We start from the raw sequence: 12,116 nt of genomic DNA, 5'->3' as shown, positions 1-12,116 counted from the left end.
GTTCCTTGGACCTCGCCTTTATCAGGAGATCATCCAAGTATGGGGTAATGGAAACTCCTTTCTTGCAAAGGGGTATCATCATTTCGGCCATTACCTTGGTAAAGACCCTCGGTGCCGTGGACAACCCAAACGGCAGCGTCTGGAACTGATAGTGACAGTCCTGTACCACACATCTGAGATACTCCTGGTGAGGAGGGTAAATGGGGACATGCAGGTACGCATCCTTGATGTCCAGGAGACCCTGTAATCCCCCTCGTCCAGGCTCGTAATAACCGCCCTGAGCGATTCCATCTTGAACTTGAATCTTCTGATATAAAAAATTCAAGTATTTTAATTTTAAGATGGGTCTCACCGAACCGTTCTGTTTCGGTACCACAACCATTGTGGAATAGTAACCCCTTCCTTGCTGAAGGAGAGGCACCTTGACAATCACTTATTGTGATTATAGTGTTGAATAGCCACCAACACCGCCTCCCTGGCCGAGGGAGGTGCCGGTAAGGCAGATTTTAGGAAACGGCGGGGGGAAGAACGTCTCGAACTCCAGCCTGTACCCCTGAGATACTACTTGAAGGACCCAGGGATCCATGTGAGAGAGCCCACTGGGCGCTGAAATTTCTGAGACGGGCCCCCACCATACCCGGGTCCGCCTGAGCAGCCCCAGCCCCATGCTGTGGGCTTACCGGACGCAGGGAGGACTTCTGCTCTTGGGAACTAGCTGTGTGCTGCAGCTTTTTCCTCTACCTTTGCCTCTCGGCAGAAAGGATGAGCCTCTAGCCCTCTTGCTTTTCTGGGGCCGAAAGGACTGTACTTGATGATATGGTGCTTTCTTTTGTTGTGGGGTAACCTGTGGCAAAAAGTCGATTTCCCAGCAATAGCTGTGGAAACGAGGTCTGAAAGACCCTCCCCAAACAGTTTAACCCCCTTATAGGGCAAACTTCCATGTGCCGATTCGAGTCGGCATTGCCTGACCATTGCCGAGTCCATAACCCCCGTCTGGCGGCAATGGACCTAGCGCTTATTTTTGATGCCAGCCGGCAAATATCCCTCTGTGCATCACGCATGTATAAGACCACGTCTTTTATATGCTCTATTGTCAGCAAAATATTGTCCCTATCCATAGTTATTTTCCGACAGGGAATCTGACCACGCAGCGGGAGCACTGCACATCCATGCCGAAGCAATGGCTGGTCGCAATATAATGTCCGAGTGTGTGACTATATCCTTTAGGGTAACCTCCTGCTTTCTATCAGCAGGTTCCTTCAGGGCGGCCGTTCCCGGAGACGGTAGTGCCACCTTTTCTGATAAGCGTGTAAACGCTGTATCTACCCTATGGTGTGTTTCCCCACGTGACCTATCCTCTGGCGGGAAAGGGTACGCTGCCAATAACCGTTTTGAAATTATCAATTTCTTACCGGGAGAAGACCACGCTTCCTCACACACCTCATTTAATTTCTCAGATGCAGGAAAAACTACTAATAGTTTTCTCTCACCAAACACAATACCCTTTTATGTGGTACCTGGGGTATTATCATAAATGTGTAATACATTTTTCATTGCCTCCATCATGTAACGGGTGGACCTATTTGGAGGGTACACTAGTCTCATCGTCGTCGACACTGGAGTCTGTATCCGTGTCGACATCTGTGTCTCTGAGGTAGCAGGCGTTTTTAGAGCCCCCCATGACATTTGAGACGCTGGAACAGGCCCAAGCTGAGTAGCCAGCTGTTCTGTGTCGTCGACCTTTTGTGTAAGGAGTTGACACTTTCAAGTAATCTTTCCATAAGTCCAACCACACCGGTGTCGACCCCGCAGGGGGTGGCAACACATTTACAGGCATTCGCTCCGCCTCCACCTCATTATCCTCCACATACATGTCGACACAGCCGTACCGACACACAGCACACACACAGGGAATGCTCTGACAGAGGACAGGACCCCACTAAGCCCTTTGGGGAGACAGAGGGAGAGTATGCCAGCACACACCAGGGCGCTATATAACACAGGGATATCACCTATAAAAGTGTTTTCCCTTATAGCTGCATATATTGTATACTGCGCCTAAATTGTGCCCCCCCTCTCTTTTTAACCCTTTCTGTAGTGTATTGACTGCAGGGGAGAGCCAGGGAGCTTCCCTCCAACGGAGCTGTGAGGGAAAAATGGCGCCAGTGTGCTGAAGGAGATAGCTCCACCCCTTTTTCGCAGACTTTTCTCCCGCATTTTTATGGATTCTGGCAGGGGTTAAAAAGCACCTATATAGCCTCTGGGGCTATATATGGTGCCAGTTTGCCAGCCAAGGTGTCAGTATTGCTGCTCAGGGCGCCCCCCCCCCAGCGCTGTGCGCTACCTTGGTGAAGAGAGATGTCTTCTGCCGCCGATTTTCCGGACCTCTTCTTGCTTCTGGCTCTGTAAGGGGGACGGCGGAGTGGCTCCGGGACCGAACACCAAGGACGGGCCTGCGGTCGATCCCTCTGGAGCTAATGGTGTCCAGTAGCCTAAGAAGCCCAAGCTAGCTGCAAGCAGGTAGGTTTGCTTCTTCTCCCCTTAGTCCCTCGGTGCAGTGAGCCTGTTGCCAGCAGGTCTCACTGAAAATAAAAAACCTAAATATATACTTTCTTATTAGAGGCTCAGGAGAGCCCCTAGTGTGCAACAGCCTCGGCCGGGCACAAAAATCTAACTGAGGCTTGGAGGAGGGTCATAGTGGGAGGAGCCAGTGCACACCAGGTGACCTAAAGCTTTCTTTAGTTGTGCCCAGTCTCCTGCGGAGCCGCTATTCCCCATGGTCCTTTCGGAGTTTCCAGCATCCACTAGGACGTCAGAGAAATGTCTGTTTTTGGGGACTATCCCACAATTATTATTTGATAAATAGGCCCCTATATATAGCCCTGCAATAACTTTTGCAAAAAAAATACATACTCTTTTGGGAGTATATTTATTAATAATCGGGAATTGTCCCAATAATTAAAATTTGTTACTGGCTCTTATAGTGGCAATAAGAAATGAAGGATCTCTGGAATGTACCACAGATCACTTGGGATACGCATCTCATGGGGATCCATCCGCTTGATACTCCACAGAAAGCTTGGTCTGAGCAAGGTTTCTGCACACTGGTTGCCCCATCATCTGACTGGAGAGCAAAAGGAGGCTAATGGATAGGCCCAGGTCTCAGCACCAACGACGTTTCGACCCTAACTGGTTAGACCAGTGAGCCTGTTTAGGACAATTCCAAAGACCCTGTTTTTCACCAGTTCCCTGGAGGTATGTAGAGATTTTGTACTTAGGTCATATGCCCCCTACACACACGGTGATCCGCTGCTGAGTTGCCCGATGCCCCGCCCCTCCACCCTGCTGCCTATTCTGCTTCTCCCTCTCCTGCTGCCTCAAGCTGCAAGGTCCCTGTCTCTTTACATACAGGACCTGTCTCCTCTCCAGAGAGCACAAACTTTGTCTCTCACATGAGGTAAAATCCTCTCCTCAGCTCCTGAGGTACCGCTCTCCTCATGTACCTCTACAATCTCCTCAACTAGAGATGGCTACTGAGTGAATGTCTCAACACACTGACTCGAATCTTGTAGATGTTCGAATGATTTGAGTCAGGAAAAGCTGAAGTGTCAAGACATGATACTCACTACAGCAGCCTCTCTCCCCAGTTCACACACACTCACATACAACACAGCGCAGCCCACATGTCTTTCTGCCAAGTTCTAAGTGACTCCCATGCTCAGGATCTGCCCCCTTGTCTCTCCCCAGGCGATGGCTCTCCTCTCCTGATGAGTCCTGAGTGACTCCTGGGATTAGGATTCGCCCCCTTGTCTCTGCTCCGAGTCCTTCTGCAGTGCGATGCATTGAAGATGAGCTAGGGATGGCCATCGGTGTGTTCACCATCGATGGTGAAACTGTGAGTGACCATCGATGGTCACTAACAAGGGCGTAGCTACCATTGGTGCAGGTAGTGTAGCTGCTATGGGGCACAGAACCGAAAGAATCCCACCTTTCCTGTCACAGTTATATGTGTTATGCAGAAGGGAGTAGCTACCATAGGTGCAGGGACTGAAGCTACGGGGCCTGGAGCTGAGAGGGGCCACCCTCTCCTTCCCTGTCACAGTTACATGTGCTATATACATTTTACATAAGTAGATACATAAGGGCCCTTACAAACTTTTGCCTTTGTGCCTACAATACATCTAGTTATGCCCCTGGTCTTCATCATTGTGATGTGGTATAAAATGAGCGAAGGGCATTATAATGTGGCATAATATGAACTGTGGGCACTGTAATGTGGCACAATATCAAGTGGAGGCACTGTAATGTGGCATAATATGAACTGGGGCACTGTATGTCATAACAAGAGTTGGGGGTACTGTGTTATATAATGTGTACTGGCAGCACTACAATGGGAACTAGGGCATTACTATGATTCATAAAATATACTCGTGCACTACTATGGGGCATAACATTAACTAAGGCTCTACTATAGCTCAGGAAATCAACTAGGGCACCATCACAGGGCATACAATTTACAGCTGCTACAGATAGCTGTATCTCTAGAAGCATTTAAACAGGGGGCCCCTTCAACAATCTGGTTCTCTCCCATCGATGGCAAAACTATTCGACATCGTCCATAAACCATGGATGATTATGAATCATTGATGGTCGATGGCCATCCCTGAGGTGAGCCGTGAGCTGAGACACTGTGTTGAGCCACTCCACTGAGCTGAATCACATGACTCGATGCACACCAGTGTCTCAGCTTGCCCATCTCGATCCTCAACTGCTGCCTATTGCAGGCTCCTCCCCCCTGCTCAGGGCTCATGGCAGTGATTTCTAACTGCACAGGGAGTTTCTAGAAAAGTCTCTGGCACTTTCTCTGCTCGTGTACATTTCTTATGTATATTTGCACAATAATACATTAAATATACATCTTTTAATAATAAACAGTACTTTATATTATACAGTACAAACTGTATATGTACTCTGCCTCTTTCCCATAACTCCCATTATGTGGATGGAGGTTACATACAGAGCCGTCCCTAACCAATATGATGCCCTAGGCAAGATTTTGGCTGGTGCTCCCTTGCACAGATGCTAGTTCCGCCTCTGACCCTGTACCTCTTTCCCAGCGCCATCACCCCTCACCCATACCAGTCCTCGTTTTGGTGCTCTTAACCCCTATATTTTAAATAGAAACAGTGTGCACATTCATTGCCAGCCCAAAGCGGTGAATGTTCTTGCTGGGAAGGGGTATGGCCACACAATAATACCTCTAGTTAAAATTACGCCACACAGTACTGCAACTTTATTCACATTATATCATGCAATAGTGTCTCTTATTCTCGTTACATCACACGGTTGTACCACATTACTCCTCACAGTAGTGCCCCTTATTCACATTACACCACACCATATTGCTCTTTATTCACATTAGACCACGCAGTAGTGCCCTTTCTTTACGTTACGCCACAAAGTACTGTAGTACACCTTATACACATAATGCCGCACATCAGTAATGCATTTCGTATGCAGATAGAACCGCAGTCACACACAGAATATAGGCATGCTGCATATCATTTGAATCAGCAGAAGCTGCTTGTGACCCTAGGTATTCCAAATGCCCTATGCATTTGCCTAGTTTGCCTATGCCTAGGATCGGCTCTGGTTACACAGACATTAATCGCCTTTAGTATGAGCAATAATACCCAGCCATCCTCTTCTACCTTTCCTATTCTCAAACTCTACCAACTGAGCAAGATTTACCAGCCCAGAATGACGTAAACCTGTTGGAATTGACGCTGCAGCATGTAATACAAACAGCGGGCGTGACACAGACATCTACAATGCAGTGACAGTGTGTTATTGCCTCTGCATCTACGTCACACCACGCAGGCGTACCAGCTGTGCCCACGCAGAGAGTCGCAGGGACGCACTCACACAGACAAACGTATTGAAAATGTATTAGGCAAAAGTAGGCAATTTTATGAGGCAACCCTCACAAATTTTGTGGAGAACCGAGGAGTATCAAAAGAGTAGGTCACCGTCTACATCTCGTCCCCTTCCCAGTGAATGGGCGTGGCAGCCTGGAGGCCTAATAGTGGAAAGTGCCTGGCCCCTCCCCCATAGTAATCAGCTGTATCTCCCCTTTTGTAACTCTCATTAAGGAGACCATTTTACAGTTGTCAGGTATGCTCAACTTGCCCCTGACTCTAAGGAGTCTATTCATCATCACTTCATTTATACAAAAGCAGATGGGGCTTAACCACACATTTGCGCAAATATGTGTAACGAAGATCTCTGAATTCTATTATCATGTGGGATTTATATCTGGTTACTATTATGGGGTTGCTCCAAGGTAAGTAGCTCTTAGCTTAGACATATTTTAGTAAGGAGCCATTATCATGTGACTCCTTGCTGGTTAATATTAGACCCAGATTGGGGTAATGGAGGTGTGAGGTGTGGTGCCTCTGGACTGGCTGAGCTGGATGGCTTTAGTGTGGCATACCTTTACATTCTATTAACACTTTTCACTTATTAATTTCCTAACACTATTTCTCTATTTTAATTACATTTCATGTTTGTATCACCCCCTCTATAGCTTCGGCTTCCTAAATACTAATTTATTAACACTATAGTTTTTTACACTGGTATGTCACGCTGTGCTTTCTGGCTCATTCTGGTGTTTTGGGGTGCCACACCCTGCACCTAGATATAGCGCTAGGGACCCCAAATATACAGAGAGGCCTTGATGCGGCTTTGGGGCTTAACCACACATTTGCGCAAATATGTGTAACGAAGATCTCTGAATTCTATTATCATGTGGGATTTATATCTGGTTACTGTTATCCATTCAGTGTGCTGGGGAAACAATTGCTTTTTTTCTTGCTCAGAAATACCCCTTCCTTTCGAGCACCTGAATGATATCACTAAGCTAATTGAGCATTTACCAATCTATAGATCATTTTACAGTTGTCAGGTATGCTCAACTTGCCCCTGACTCTAAGGAGTCTATTCATCATCACTTCATTTATACAAAAGCAGATGAAAAAATTAACATTTATTTTACACACACTTCTTAAAATTAAGTCAGAGCCATTGAGATGGCGTACTGCTCCTGAATCTGGTCACAAGCTGCAGTTTACACAGCAGCTTATACAGGAAAAGGATCTTTTCAGATCCCTTCCCACTGCCAATGGCTGCCTGAGCCACTCCTGAGCCAACGCCATCCAATCTCCCTCTGTGGCACCTGAAGTCATCAATCCAATTACAGTATCACCTTATATTATACACTTTAGAACCCGCTGGTGCTAAAGTGTATGGTGCACACCCAATCAGTGGCACACACTCTTGCCTGGACACTTGCTGGAGCTGCACAGTGTATGGAGCACACCTGACACACACTGCTGTGACTCCTGCTGCCGTGACCCCCGCTGCTGTGACCCCAGCTGCTGTGACCCCTGCTGCTGTCACTCCAGCTGCCGTAACCCCCGCTGCTGTGACTCCTGCAGCTAAGCTGCTGTGACCCCTGCTACTCCAAGGTCATATTTATGGTGGCAGGCGTAGGATGGGAACTTTTACATATATGCAGTATTGCTGAATGTTACTAGATAGCAACCGGTGGTAATAATCTGAACCCCATTCTTCTCACTCTGTTACTTCTTTATCTGCAGGTGGATTAAGGCGGAGCACCCTCATTAAACCAGAACATGATCGATTTCTTCATCCCTTTTCTGCCACTGGAGCGTCACCATGTGGAAATGTGCAGCAAGGAAGAGCTACGACGGGATGGGCAGCAGGAGGATAGAAATATAATAGACAGAGTGGCAGATATGCTACAGTATGACCCAAAGGAATACAAATTATTTTCTGGCATTGGCTGCAAGCATGTTCCATCGAGAGTGACCCTGGTACTCAAGCCCTGCCACCTGACTACTCCACCCGGCTGCCAGTCACAGATTACACATGAGCATTGTCACTAGTCAGTTGCAGTAATGTAAAGGTTACTCTAACACAGTTTCTGGGACATTTTGGACAAGCGCTCCCAGGAGAGTGGACAACCTCCTGCATCCTGCCCACTTCTCAGATAAAGTGGGCGGGAGGCGCGATGACAGAATTAGCGATGAATTGATTCATTGTGGCCCCAAATCCTGTAATGTGATGACGGGTATCGTGATGTCCCCCAGACTCTGGGCCTAATTCAGACCTCATCGCTGCAGCAAACTTTTTCTCTAATGGGCAAAACCATGTGCACTGCAGGGGGGGGCAGATATAACATGTGCAGAGAGAGATAGATTTGGGTGGGGTGTGTTCAAACTGAAATCTAAATTGCAGTGTAAAAATAAAGCAGCCACTATTTTCCCTACACAGAAACAATATAACCCACCCAAATCTAACTCTCTCTGGACATGTAATATCTGCCCCTCTGCAGTGCGCATGGTTTTTCCCATTAGAGAAGGATTTTGCTGCTGTTATCAGCTCTGAATTAGGCGGGTCATTCCGAGTTGATCGCTCGCTTGCTACTCTTAGCAGCCGTGCAAACGCATAGTCGCCGCCCACGGGGGAGTGTATTTTCGCTTTGCGCGTGTGTGCGAACACTTGTACAGCCGAGCAGGACAAAAAAGTTTTTTGCAGTTGTCAGTAGCTCTGGACTTACTCAGCCCTTGCGATCACTTCAGTCTTTTTGGTCCCAGAATTGACGTCAGACACCCGCCCTGCAAACGCTTGGACATGCCTACGTTTTCCCAAACACTCCCTGAAAACAGTCAGTTGACACCCATAAATGCCCTCTTCCTGTCAATCCCTTTGCGATTGGCTGTACGAATGGATTCTTTGTTACAGCCATCACCCAGCAAAGATCCGCTTTGTACCCGTACGACGCGCGTGCGCATTGCAGAGCATACGCATGCGCAGTAGTAACCTGTTCGCTGCGCTGCAAAAAACAGCAGAGAGCGATCAAATCTGAATGACCCCCTAGGCCCTTTATCCTGTCTGTTACTACCCAGTCCATGTTTTACTGCTGTTTGGTCACAATTGTAAAGCATTACAGATTATGCCAGTGCTATATAATTGAATATGGCCATATATGTTTGCTGAGCTCTACCTTGAAGAAGGTTCTCCAGAAGGACCGAAACGTTGATGATGTGTGAATAAAGTTACACTTAACCTGTTTAATGCTGAGTGACCTCTCTGCCATTCACTATAACATTGTGACCTGGCCAGGATTCATTGGGAAAGCACCCCCATAGTTGTGACGAGGATCTGTGAGTGCAAGCATACATACACATACATATCTTATGCTACAGGAATGCAGTTCAGTACTATATTTCCAGAAATCAGAAGATCCCTCACTGGCTGGACTTTCATCTTAGGGATAACAAACTAATGCCAGGAGTCCCTCTCCAGAAACAATTGCGAATTAGTAGCCCATAAGCTACTATAGGGTAACACCATCTGTAGAGGGCACTATCCTGTTGATGGCAAACCTCGGAATGTTTTACGGTTATCCCCTGAAAATGTCTGTTTTTGGGGACTATCCCACAATTATTATTTGATAAATAGGCCCCTATATATAGCCCTGCAATAACTTTTGCAAAAAAAATACATACTCTTTTGGGAGTATATTTATTAATAATCGGGAATTGTCCCAATACTTAAACTCTGTTACTGGCTCTTATAGTGGCAATAAGAAATGAAGGATCTCTGGAATGTACCACAGATCACTTGGGATACGCATCTCATGGGGATCCATCCGCTTGATACTCCACAGAAAGCTTGCTCTGAGCAAGGTTTCTGCACACTGGTTACCCCATCATCTGACTGGAGAGCAAAAGGAGGCTAATAGACAGGCTAATGGACAGGACCAGGTCTCAGCACCAACGACGTTTTGACCCTTACTGTTTAGACCAGTTGGCCTATTTAAGACAATTCCAAAGACCCTGTTTTTCACCAGTTCCCTGGAGGTATGCAGAGATTTTGTACTTAGGTCGTATGCCCCCTACACACACGGTGATCCGCTGCTGAGTTGCCCGATGCCCCGCCCCTCCACCCTGCTGCCTATTCTGCTTCTCCCTCTCCTGCTGCCTCAAGCTGCAAGGTCCCTGTCTCTTTACATACAGGACCTGTCTCCTCTCCAGAGAGCACAAACTTTGTCTCTCACATGAGGTAAAATCCTCTCCTCAGCTCCTGAGGTACCGCTCTCCTCATGTACCTCTACAATCTCCTCAACTAAAGATGGCTACTGAGTGAATGTCTCAACACACTGACTCGAATCTTGTAGATGTTCGAATGATTTGAGTCAGGAAAAGCTGAAGTGTCAAGACATGATACTCACTACAGCAGCCTCTCTCCCCAGTTCACACACACTCACATACAACACAGCGCAGCCCACATGTCTTTCTGCCAAGTTCTAAGTGACTCCCATGCTCAGGATCTGCCCCCTTGTCTCTCCCCCAGGCGATGGCTCTCCTCTCCTGATGAGTCCTGAGTGACTCCTGGGATTAGGATTCGCCCCCTTGTCTCTGCTCCGAGTCCTTCTGCAGTGCGATGCATTGAAGATGAGCTAGGGATGGCCATCGGTGTGTTCACCATCGATGGTGAAACTGTGAGTGACCATCGATGGTCACTAACAAGGGCGTAGCTACCATTGGTGCAGGTAGTGTAGCTGCTATGGGGCACAGAACCGAAAGAATCCCACCTTTCCTGTCACAGTTATATGTGTTATGCAGAAGGGAGTAGCTACCATAGGTGCAGGGACTGAAGCTACGGGGCCTGGAGCTGAGAGGGGCCACCCTCTCCTTCCCTGTCACAGTTACATGTGCTATATACATTTTACATAAGTAGATACATAAGGGCCCTTACAAACTTTTGCCTTTGTGCCTACAATACATCTAGTTATGCCCCTGGTCTTCATCATTGTGATGTGGTATAAAATGAGCGAAGGGCATTATAATGTGGCATAATATGAACTGTGGGCACTGTAATGTGGCACAATATCAAGTGGGGGCACTGTAATGTGGCACAATATCAAGTGGGGGCACTGTATGTCATAACAAGAGTTGGGGGTACTGTGTTATATAATGTGTACTGGCAGCACTACAATGGGAACTAGGGCATTACTATGATTCATAAAATATACTCGTGCACTACTATGGGGCATAACATTAACTAAGGCTCTACTATAGCTCAGGAAATCAACTAGGGCACCATCACAGGGCATACAATTTACAGCTGCTACAGATAGCTGTATCTCTAGAAGCATTTAAACAGGGGGCCCCTTCAACAATCTGGTTCTCTCCCATCGATGGCAAAACTATTCGACATCGTCCATAAACCATGGATGATTATGAATCATTGATGGTCGATGGCCATCCCTGAGGTGAGCCGTGAGCTGAGACACTGTGTTGAGCCACTCCACTGAGCTGAATCACATGACTCGATGCACACCAGTGTCTCAGCTTGCCCGTCTCGATCCTCAACTGCTGCCTATTGCAGGCTCCTCCCCCCTGCTCAGGGCTCATGGCAGTGATTTCTAACTGCACAGGGAGTTTCTAGAAAAGTCTCTGGCACTTTCTCTGCTCGTGTACATTTCTTATGTATATTTGCACAATAATACATTAAATATACATCTTTTAATAATAAACAGTACTTTATATTATACAGTACAAACTGTATATGTACTCTGCCTCTTTCCCATAACTCCCATTATGTGGATGGAGGTTACATACAGAGCCGGCCCTAACCAATATGATGCCCTAGGCAAGATTTTGGCTGGTGCTCCCTTGCACAGATGCTAGTTCCGCCTCTGACCCTGTACCTCTTTCCCAGCGCCATCACCCCTCACCCATACCAGTCCTCGTTTTGGTGCTCTTAACCCCTATATTTTAAATAGAAACAGTGTGCACATTCATTGCCAGCCCAAAGCGGTGAATGTTCTTGCTGGGAAGGGGCATGGCCACACAATAATACCTCTAGTTAAAATAACGCCACACAGTACTGCAACTTTATTCACATTATATCATGCAATAGTGTCTCTTATTCTCGTTACATCACACGGTTGTACCACATTACTCCTCACAGTAGTGCCCCTTATTCACATTACACCACACCATATTGCTCTTTATTCACATTAG

At 47.1% G+C, this 12,116-nt stretch overlaps 1 long non-coding RNA gene across 2 annotated transcripts in view; it reads left to right on the top strand.

Annotated features, from left to right (window-relative positions):
• LOC134987313 (uncharacterized) overlaps positions 1-9,159 on the top strand; it is a 31,992-nt gene extending 22,833 nt beyond the window's left edge. Inside the window, exons 3-4 of one of the 2 annotated variants that reach the window (XR_010192984.1) lie at positions 2,985-3,255; positions 7,659-9,159. This is a non-coding gene — a long non-coding RNA (uncharacterized LOC134987313). The remainder of the gene's footprint in view (positions 1-2,984; positions 3,256-7,658) is intronic. The other variant, XR_010192983.1, reaches the window with a different exon arrangement.
• Positions 9,160-12,116: the final 2,957 nt, after the last annotated feature.

Source organism: Pseudophryne corroboree (assembly GCF_028390025.1).
Source record: "Pseudophryne corroboree isolate aPseCor3 chromosome 8 unlocalized genomic scaffold, aPseCor3.hap2 SUPER_8_unloc_3, whole genome shotgun sequence".
NCBI lineage: Eukaryota > Metazoa > Chordata > Amphibia > Anura > Myobatrachidae > Pseudophryne > Pseudophryne corroboree.
This window is presented reverse-complemented; position numbering and strand designations above follow the sequence as displayed.